Genomic DNA, 10373 nt, shown 5'->3' with positions numbered 1-10373 from the left:
TGAAAGACCATTTAAAAGAGAGCCTTGTGCTTTGAAGCTCAAGTTGGGAATGCTGTAGGGAAGACAGAGGCATCGATTTCAGCTGATGAAGATGTCAGTAAGCTTTCTTTGCAGGTGTCTCTTTCATGATGCCAGGATCAGAATAACTGGCAAAACTGTGTTGTTCCCTTGTGTCCTCTGGATCCACAGATTTTTTGAATAAGTGATTTCCTTTCCTTGCTGTTTGGTGTGGGTAGTTGAGTCAGGGTTGTGTTAAGGAAGACAGCATCACTACCTGTAAATCCACATTCCCTCAAAGGCTCTTTGACTCACGCATTGAATACCTGGTGCTGAGAGAGAATTTAATTAAGGAACTGGTCACTCTGGCGTAGGTCCTCACTAGCTGTTTAGAAAGTGGGAGCTCCTTGATCTGGTGTGGTGCTACACAGGCATTGTGAGGATTGCAGAGAAGTAAAAACCATTTATTCCTTGTTCTTGCATCACAACCTTGCCTTTGACCGTGTGTGTGGAAGCCTCTTGAAGAAACACCAATAAAGCGAGGCTTTCATCGGGCTTCGGTCATTAACTGGCAAACCTTTGTTTGCTGGAACTGAAGCAGAGTCTTAGAGGTCAACTGTGAAGTGTTAGAGCTGTGGGCTTCAAGAAGGATCACCAAGTGGAGTCTGGAATGGAGACATTGAGAGTTGAGTTCCCTTCAGCTGCTTTGAAGTTGATCTGTGATGTTTGAGGCAGACTGGCCTAGCAGAGTGTATTTATCACTTCGAAACCATCGCAAAATATACGGCTTCCTTTTTTCCCCCTTCTTGACAGAGACCTGTAAGCTGGTCCTTCAGGATGTTCCCTCTTTTCTGTGCTTGTCTTCCAATCCCTGTAACCAAAGGCTAAGGATAGGTTTCCTTTTCCTTCCAGAAGGCAAGCTGAGTCTGTAGAAGAGATGGACTATTCTGACTCAAGGATTTTTCAGTTCTTCAGACCAGATCTTTAGCTGGTAAATCAGCATATCTGTTGGTGGTGTGATGCCTTGAAGATCTCTATCTCTTTTTTCCCAGAACAAAGTCATTTTATATTTTGTCATCTTTGAGGGGAAGAAAATACAGTTTTCCAGGCGAGATGCTGCTCAGGAGTGTGGGGTCCTGGGTCCAGGTCCCACTCCCTGTTACCCCCATCAGTCCCTGCTCTTCATCCTCCCTGACGTTCAGCAGTCAGTTCTCTCTCTGAGTCTGCTTTGTGCCATATCTAATTTGCCTTTTTTGTTCCTTGTTTGTCAGGGCAGGTAGTTGTCTTGCAGTACACAAGCTGATCGTTGTGGCTTTGTGACCCTCACTCCATGTGCCAGGCCTGGCTGAGAGCATTCCCGCCCGCTGCTGCGGGATGTATCGGGTGCTGGGAGCAGCTTCGGCTCCGGAAGCGTCACTGGACTGGCCAAGCCACTTAAGGCTGCAGGAAATAACATAATTAATGAGACTTGGTTCTCCCACATCTTGTACCTGACAATCTCAAGTCACTTGACAATGCTAATTAAAGCTGATCACACACTCTTCTGTTTTTAGTAAATAGCTATTATCCCTGCTTCACTCTTGCTTTAACAAATGATAGTACCAGGCACAGTGAGTCACTGGAAGTGATGGGAATGCAGCCCTAAGAGCTGCCTTCCGCTCTCTTCGCGCAGGCTTACACGTCTGGCTGGAGATCATCTCTTCACACCTGTTTGGGTGTTGATATAACATGTTAAAAGGTGGGATGTTTTGCTGACTCACAAAAACACGTAGCTTTTTGCCTTTTTTTTTTTTTACTACCATTGTGACTTGTGCAGAGCTAAACTCCTGAGGTCAAGCAAAGGCTGTTAAAAGTTTCAAAAGCCGAGGGAACTTTGAGTTTGCCCTTCAGATAACTTTTTGATCTGCTGAGAGGGAAGGCAGAGCGGTGTCAAAGCTGCACTCTTACTTCTCCTGTTTCTCGTTGGCAGTGACTTTGTTACGAGGACAAAAATGTAGCGTGGTATGACTTAGGCATTGCCTAGTGCAGCCACAGAACTCTGGAAGATTGAAGTTTCACTCATGAAATATTACTAAAGGATGGCTCGAGCAATATGTTATTAAAAACAGATTGCCCAGCATCCCCAAAAAAGGATGGAGTTAATAATTAACTGTAGGGGGGGGGGAATCTTAACGAGAATCCCAGGAACTCCCAGCTGAAGCATGCGTCAGCAGCAGGCACAGAACTGAGAGAGGTGAGTCAGTTCACATACCTTGGCAGTAACATGCAGCCTGGTGAGGATACTCAGGAGGAACTACTGACAGAAACTGGCGAGGTAACAGCTGACTTGACCATCTTAAACTAGATTCAGTTATAAAATATCTGTCATGTGCAGACTGAAGATATAAATCTTCACCTGACTTTGCCCTCTTGACATATGGGTTGCTGTGCCTTCAGTGGGAAGGAGAGCTAGAAGGATGGTGACAGCGCTGCCGTGGAAAGCACGAACCTCGTTAATGTAGTAACTGTTGAATAAAAAGTGTTAGTGACAGAGATCGCTCAGAATTCAACAGCTTTACTCAGAAAAAGAGACAGATGTACCAGAGTAGAAAATAAAGTCATTGTCTCTCCTGTGACAGATGTGCTTCTGGGCAGTGCAGTGCTGGTTCAAAGTCGCTCCTGGGAAGAACCCTCAGAGCAGATGAGTTTCATGAGCAGATGAAAACTTACAGGATTTGACAAGGGGAGCTCGCAAACAGTAAGTCCTGACAGGCAGCGATGGCAGATCCTTCTCTGGGCTGCAAATGACTTTGAGGATACTGAAAGGATATTTGCAGTAGATAAATGTTCTCACCATGTTCCTTGTCACTACCCAGCCTTTATCAGGGAAACAGATGATCCATCCAGCAGACCAAATGAAGTGAATCACAGTCATACTTGCACTACTTCCAAAAAGGAAGGTAATAGGGCAATGTAAGGAGCACAAAAAAATACAAAGAGTAATTATATAAGATGATTTGGATAGCTAGACTGTTCTACAATTAAAACAAATGAGGAAGAGAAGTTGGGAAGATAAAGAGTGTTTCCATTTTGTCAGTCATTAGTCAGTTGGATGGGAAGAGCTTTTCCCTGATGTCTTTAGTTCAGGTTGGTACTAGAATCATAGAATCACAGACTGGTTTGGGTTGGAAGGGACCTTAAAGCTCATCCAGTCCCAACCCCCCTGCCATCAGCAGGGACACCTTCCACTAGACCAGGTTGCTCAAAGCCTCATCCAACCTGGCTGCAAACACTTCCAGGGAGGGGGCATCCACAACTTCCCTGGGCAACCTGTTCCAGTGTCTGACCACCCTCACAGTGAAGAACTTCTTCCTAATATCTCATCTAAACCTCCCCTCTTTCAGCTTAAACCCATTTCCCCTTGTTTTGTCATTAGTTGCCCTTATGAAAAGTCCTTCCCCAGCTTTCTTGTAGCCCCTTCAGGTACTGGGAGGCCGCTATAAGATCTCCCCGGAGCCTTCTCTTTTTCAGGCTGAACAGCCCCAACTCTTTCAGCCTGTCCTCATAGGAGAGGTGCTCCAGCCCTCAGATCATCCTGGTGGCCCTTCTCTGGACTTGTTCTAACTGGTCTGTGTCTTTCTTATGTTGGGGGCTCCAATAGCAAGGTGAGGATCGTCTTTCATTTTGTAGAATGCTGTGTGTGCATAATACTGGCAAAGCGTGATGTCCTTGATCTGGAACTCCAGATGGGACCGTCAGGTTGAATGTGTAGGTTCTTTAGGCAGGAAGATGGGTATGAATTGAAGAGCTGCATCTTGCAGCGTGTTTGAGCCGTTGCTGTTACCTCGCTCTGGCGCGTCGTATCCACTTGTTCAGTTCAGCTGAAGCTCTGTTATCCCGTTGCAGCGGACACTGGCCTGAGCTTTCACTAAATGTAAAGGAGGAAATGGAGTCATTTGTGTTTTTCATTAGTTCAGCTTGCAGTTTTTGTTTATTTCTGGCACAAGTGGGATCTGCTGGTAGGAGCAAAAATGCTGTTTTGTTTCAAATCTGTCCTGGCCAGCCATGATGCTTCGCTGCGTGTTTCCTCCTGCGTTTGGTAACGTGAGTTGGCATCTATGATCTGGTTATTGAATTGAGCTGTGACAGAGTGTTACCTGCACAGGAAAGGTGGGCAGCTCGTGGTTTTAATGCTTGCCATGCTGCCTGTTATCAGCAGCGCAGGGTCTTCTGCGTTGCAAAGATTTTGCTGCCAGGCAACTGGTAGGAGAGTGGGAAGAGAATTCAGGCAGAGGTGTCAGTCATTCCTCGGTAGAGGCTGGATCTTGCAGTCCATGTTCACATCATTTCTGAGACAGGCCCAGAAAAGGTAACACATTTTGAAGCAGGCCTGTGAGGTGATGTCTGTCCTCGCTGTCCTGTGCCTTTTGAGATGAAATTGTAAAGGGAAGAATTTGGTTAAAATTGCTAGAATGATTTCCCTTCCCTGCTTCCCAGTGCTGTGTCCGAGTGGATTGTTTTGAACAGCGTGCTTTGTTCTGAATTTCAGGGAGAGATGAGTTAGCAGTTCTGAAACTGAATGGTCCAAGACCAGCCTTAGATCTGTAAATAAAGTCAGAAAGTTCTCATGGTCGTGTCTCTGTAGTCTGCAGCCAGGAAAGAATCATCTCTGCACCATCTTCACTGAGTTGTTTTAACCTGTTCCCTCACTTTCCAGTCCGTTGTGCACTGTAGTTCAATACAAAAAGCTTTTGCTTTGAATGCAGGAGTCCTCTGGGCTTGCTACTCACTGTGCAGTTGCACTTGAGGACATGAAAATGAACTGGTGTGGATGTTGCATATTTAAAAAAAAAAAAGTGGAACTTTTTGATATAATCTGCAAATTGACAGGAGATAAATCAAGTAGGTAAAGAACAATTTTAAAGCATATTTTCAAAAATTCCTTTGGTTTTAATGAGTTATGCAATAATAGTATATCCAGTGACAAAGCCAGACAGACTTAAAAAAAAAATGAATTCCAACCCAAACTGAGTTTGAAGGATTTAATGTTTGTTCCCTTGAAGTTTCAACTCATTTTGCACCTTCCACATCATCTTCATGGAAAACCTCTCCATCGGAGAGAGACCAGGGAGGTTTTGATGAGACCATAGGCTGACATCTTGCTGATATTTTTAAAAAAGAAAAAAATAAACAACAGAAAAAAACCCCAAAAAACTTTAACACACTCTTGATAGAACTGCAGTGGTGGTTTTGACAGGTTTAGTGTTCCTGGCTCTTCAGCAGAACGACTCCTCTGACGTTTTTCCTGCCAGGCTGGCTGTGGTATGTGGAGCACGGCAGGTGCAGCGCGGTTGGCGTCCTGCCTGGCCCTGATTCCCTATGGCCGGATGGGCTTTAATTGCTTCTTGCTAAATCTCTTCTGGATGCCCTCTGGTGGTTACCTGCCAATTGTCTGTGATACTTTGTGCCACCAACATCATCACCTTTTTGCATCCATCCATCCATCCATCCAGATCCTTTTTCCAAGAGCCATAAAGCGCTTCCCAGCGGTGCTGTCTCCAGCGTGCAGAAGAGAGGGCGTGCAGAAATGAAGTGGCTTGCTAGGAGAGATCCAGAGGAATAAAGGGGTTTCAATATATTTCTAGTTGAAGGTGCTCTGGGAAACCTGCTCCATACTATTATCTGTATTGCAATTGTGTCCATGTATCTGATAAAAGTAAATGCCGAGGATTCCTGACAGCCATCTTCCACCATTTCTCATGTTATTTTCCTATCTCCAAGGGTTTGCAGGGTCTGGAGAATGAGCTGAAGGAGTGCAGGGGTTGGAGAAGGACTCTTTACGGTTCATTATCAGTAATGAATTTTGTTGATGGTGGTAGTACTGCTGAGCTGTGTGCAGTGTCATCCAGTGCTTGAAACTGGTGCATTTCAGAAACTTGATACTGAAGGAGGGAAGGTACACTGTGCACACCCATATGCTATTTAAACTCCTTTCTTGGCTTTCCCTTGTGCTGTGTGTTTATATTCAGAGTGGTCATCCTTTCTTTCAGGGCCTTTCACAATGTACATCCAACCCTCCTACCTCCAGATGATCTGGCTTCACCTTTTCCAAAGCTGTTGCAGTCCTTTGTGGTAGTGAGGATCTCCAGAGCTGCCCCAAACCAGGATCTTTTGTTGTTGTATTACATCATCAGAGTATGACAGCTCCTTAGCTGGGCCAGGTGTCTCAGAGTTCAGCACCTGAAATTCTGATGCTAACTTTTATTCCATAGGGAAAACCGGCAAAACTGGGCGTTAAACCCAGACTCCAATTTCAGCGTATCACCCTAGAGACTAGCCTTCCTCCTTCCAACTGCAATGCATTAAGCAACGTTAAGGCAGTTTCCACGTCAAGAAAACCCTGGTAAGTAAGTGTGCTTACCTCAAACATTGTGTTAGAGTCATGCTAAGACCTCAGAGCAACGCAGGCTGCTATGGTTTGTGACCTTGTAGAAATGGAGAACTCTCCAAACCTGATTCCTCTTGTGCTTTCATTGCACTTGGCATAAGTACATCTCTAGCTCTTTCTATGTTAATGAGAAGAAACACCAAAGAAAAAAGGTTGGGTTTCCAAATGGATTTATTTAGAGCTACTACAGGCAGCTTTGTGTAGCATTTGCTGTGTTCTACTAAGTATTTAATGGACTGAAGTTTATCTTAAAAATCAAATAATCCATAAAATAAACCCTCAGACCCAACAAACCTGTTGTTTGTCCTGCCAGAATAAACAGGAACATTTGCATCTGAGCTGCATTGCACACGGGTTTTATGCAAAATGAGCTTTGTGTGTGATAGTTGTTTGTTCTCTGCCATGGTGGCATATGGACTTGGACAAGTAGTGGCCTTGTCTAGCACAGACTTGGCATTTCTCCTTTTTCATGTTTCCTGAACTGCTAACAGCTTCATGTGAAAAGTGGCTGTTGGACAGGTGGAGGGTGAGTACTAAACCAAAAAAAATGTTTGAACAGCAAAATGTGTGTCATGGTTTTTCCTTCATGAAGGCAGCATCTGCTTAAAATTTAGCAGGATTAAGCAGGGCAGCCCTAACACAGGCAGTATGTTCAGCTGTACATTATAACCACAATAAACAATGTTGATAAGCTTTTGCCCTGGAATTCTTTCCTTTTGTCTAAGCCAGTTACACACACCTGATTTCTTGTGAACTAATTAAGATGCACAGATTTCTGGTTCCATCAACTTGAGTGTGTCCATCCCAGAGATAAATTCCTCTTGAAGAATGAGAAAAGAAAAATACTGGGTTATGTTGCTGGTGGCAGATACTCCTCTCTCAACAGTATTGGTCATGATGAAAAAGTAATCAAAGCATCTTTTTTTTCTTCCTTTTTTAAGTGAATGGAGTGACTCCACTAATTCCCACTGTCAGTGAGGCTGCTGAATGTTAACTCATCATTCTGAAAAACCAGAGGCACTGCCTAAAATCATCCTCGTGCCTTTGTTCTGCGGTAGAATGAAAGCACCATTAGCTGTTAAATGTATTTTAATTCAAATGTCTGTGTTACTAGGACAGAAAAAAAAACAGGAGGTTGGTTTTTGCATTGCTGAGAGCCCCAGATCTTATTTAATCCATTTTGAGATGATATTCCAGACAGAAATGGGTCCATACAAGCTGGTAGCTGTGCTTATGGGATGTAAGAATGCATTTCCTATTGTTCTTCCCTCCTTTCCCTTATTACGATGAGGACAGAGCTCTCTGATAGTGCACGCGAGCGATCGGACTGTGGGGCTGAACGCTGTACGAAGGCAGTGCCTTTGTCAAGTTTGGCTATCATATATATATATATATATATATCATATATGAGCTTATCTGAAGATTTTTTCAAGGCAGTTTCTTACCTGGGTTTCCCACCAAGATCTTAGCTCACAAATCTTTATTCTCACCCCTGCCTTAAGCAAAGAGATCAATTTGTTTTGCCTTCTCAGCACAGTGCAGAGAACAGGAATTGCAATTAATCTTGGTCTGTGCTCTGATACCATCTCACTTGAATTTTTTTTTTTGTCCACTTCTAAAAGGTCAAATGTTTTTGCTGATGTTAAATGTGTTATGAGGTCAAATAAATGAATGCTCATGAAATGCTTTTGCAGAAAGCTGCATGCAGCAGATAATTTGTGTGTGTGTGTGTGTGTGTGTGTTCATTTCTCTGTCAGATAAATGCAGTTGTAGTATTTCCTGTTTCACTCGTCGTTCTAGAGCATTGATGCTTAGGAGGCCTGGACAGAGGGGTCAGCAAACAACAAATTAAAGGATTGCTCTTAGATTATTCTGGTTGAGTATCATTTGTGTCTCGATTTGGCTTTGAGGGTACCTGTGGATTTATTTCTCCAGCCCAGCTGTTGTGCTGCAGTGCAAGGCATTTCATCAGCAAAGCAAGGTTTGGCATGGCAGTATGGCAAGGAAGTAGTAAAACTGGTGGTTGGATTGCACCATTTCATTACAAATCAATGAAATCTGAAGTTTAGACACTTAGGTCTGTTTTCTCATTCAGAAATCGAGTAAAGTGATTGCCAGTCCTTCCTTGCACTTTCCTCCAGATGGTCTGTCCAATGTAATCTGTTCCTTTCAGACAGGGCTTGGTGCTTTGCCTCGGAATCCAATTGCATTTGGCCTCAGAAAGAGCACGCACAGTCTCCTGCTTCTCTGCACTTGGAGGACAAGGCACATGGCTCAAAAATTCCAGGCTGTGAGATCTGTTACGGCTGCGATATATCGTATCAGCCGCTGAATCAGAGGCTTGGAATTTGGGGATGGTTCTGTTGTCTTGTGACTGTAAAGGTTGGCACTCGGTTAGTTCAGGGAGGCTGGGATGTGTTGCTTTTAGGTACATCTAATCAGCAGAAAATAAGGATTCTGCTTGGGTTTGCATCTTGTTTCTGCCCCGATGTAAACTTGGGGTTCAATCCTCGAATTGATAGGATTGATTTTCCCCACGTTGGAAGGGAAAACAGTGATGCCTGATGCAAAACTAACTCAGCTTGGACAAAATTCTGGTGTATGTGGAGAACTGGGGTAAGACACAGGTGAAGGCTGCCTGATTTCTCTTATCGTTTCAGTTAGTGTAAAAGACAAATCTTGCTGAAATACAGCGATGCAACCACGTACCAAATAGTGCACAGGCAGTCTGCTTAGCTACAGGTTGGCCAGATAAATTCCTGGCAAGACCCTTTTTGACTGAACAAGAGAAGGTTTAGTTCCTAACAAGCTGGGAAGTGAGCCCTTCTGTGTCAGGATGGGTCTTCCAAAGCTCTCACTGTAACTTTAATTGGAGAAGATTAATCTGATTAGGTAGTGTTTGCAAAGAGCTTTAAGGATGAAAAGTGCTATGTAAGTGCTGACTGTTATGATCATGATAGATAGGCTTTATCAGCAGTTTGCTGGATGAGTAAGGCTCTCTTTCTTGCTTTCTTTCTTTTTTTTCCCTATTTGAGTGTAAGGAGCTGCCTTCTGGAGAGCAGAAGAAAAATATTTCAGAAAAAGGGAAAAAAAATGGGTATCCTTGTTGTCTTACTGGTGTCTGCCTCCTGTTGAGCACTGTGCATGGTCATGATACAGTGAAGCTTTGACTGAACCAAAGGATGTCCCTGTGAGCCTGTGACAAGCCTCCAGTACAGCACCTGTAGGAACTGTTCACTGGGAAGCTTGTGGATAACATGCCTGGCTTTCAGGGGTTGCCCAGCTGGCAGTAGCTGCAGTGGGTAGTGCTTTCAGAAACACTAAAGCAACTTGGATACTGTGAATCTTCTTTTTCAACAATGACAACAAGACTTGGGAGCAGAAGTGTTGAAGGCAGGGGTTTGGGTACCTCAGGGCTGAGGGTTTTTGCAGATCTCTGTCTGACAGAGATGACGCCTGAGGCTTTCCAGCCAACAGCACTAACACATTGACAGTCTCAGTTTTGTTGTTGTTGTCAAGTATGACTTGGACAGTTTTGTCACCATGGGATACTTGTCACCAGTGCAAACACTGGGCAGAAAAGATCATGGAAGTGGGATGCTTCTGAGTTCTACAGGACTGTCTCCTGCAACAATTTTCTTGGGCCCTGCCTCCAGTTTCCTGGTTCACTTTGATTTCCATCCTGCTGCGGTGACAGCTCCCCTTTGCGTGCCAGAGAGCTGTATTTGGTTAGAATTGCTCCGCTCCAGCCATTCTCTCAGCACAACTTGAGCCAGGTGAGAGCCTGGTGCTTTTTCTGGGAAGGTGCATCCTGAGCAGCAGCAGAGCCAGCTTAGCAGGCAAATTCCAGGGATCTATTTTAGCAGCGTAGCGACCTGGGCTGGCTTTATTCTAACCTGGAAGATTATCAGCTGTGTTTCAGGCAAGTTACTCATACCAGCTTAGGGAC

Source organism: Antrostomus carolinensis, unplaced genomic scaffold (assembly GCF_000700745.2).
Source record: "Antrostomus carolinensis isolate BGI_N321 unplaced genomic scaffold, ASM70074v2 scaffold17381, whole genome shotgun sequence".
NCBI classification, from domain to species: domain Eukaryota; kingdom Metazoa; phylum Chordata; class Aves; order Caprimulgiformes; family Caprimulgidae; genus Antrostomus; species Antrostomus carolinensis.
Note: the sequence above shows the minus strand (reverse complement) of the source record.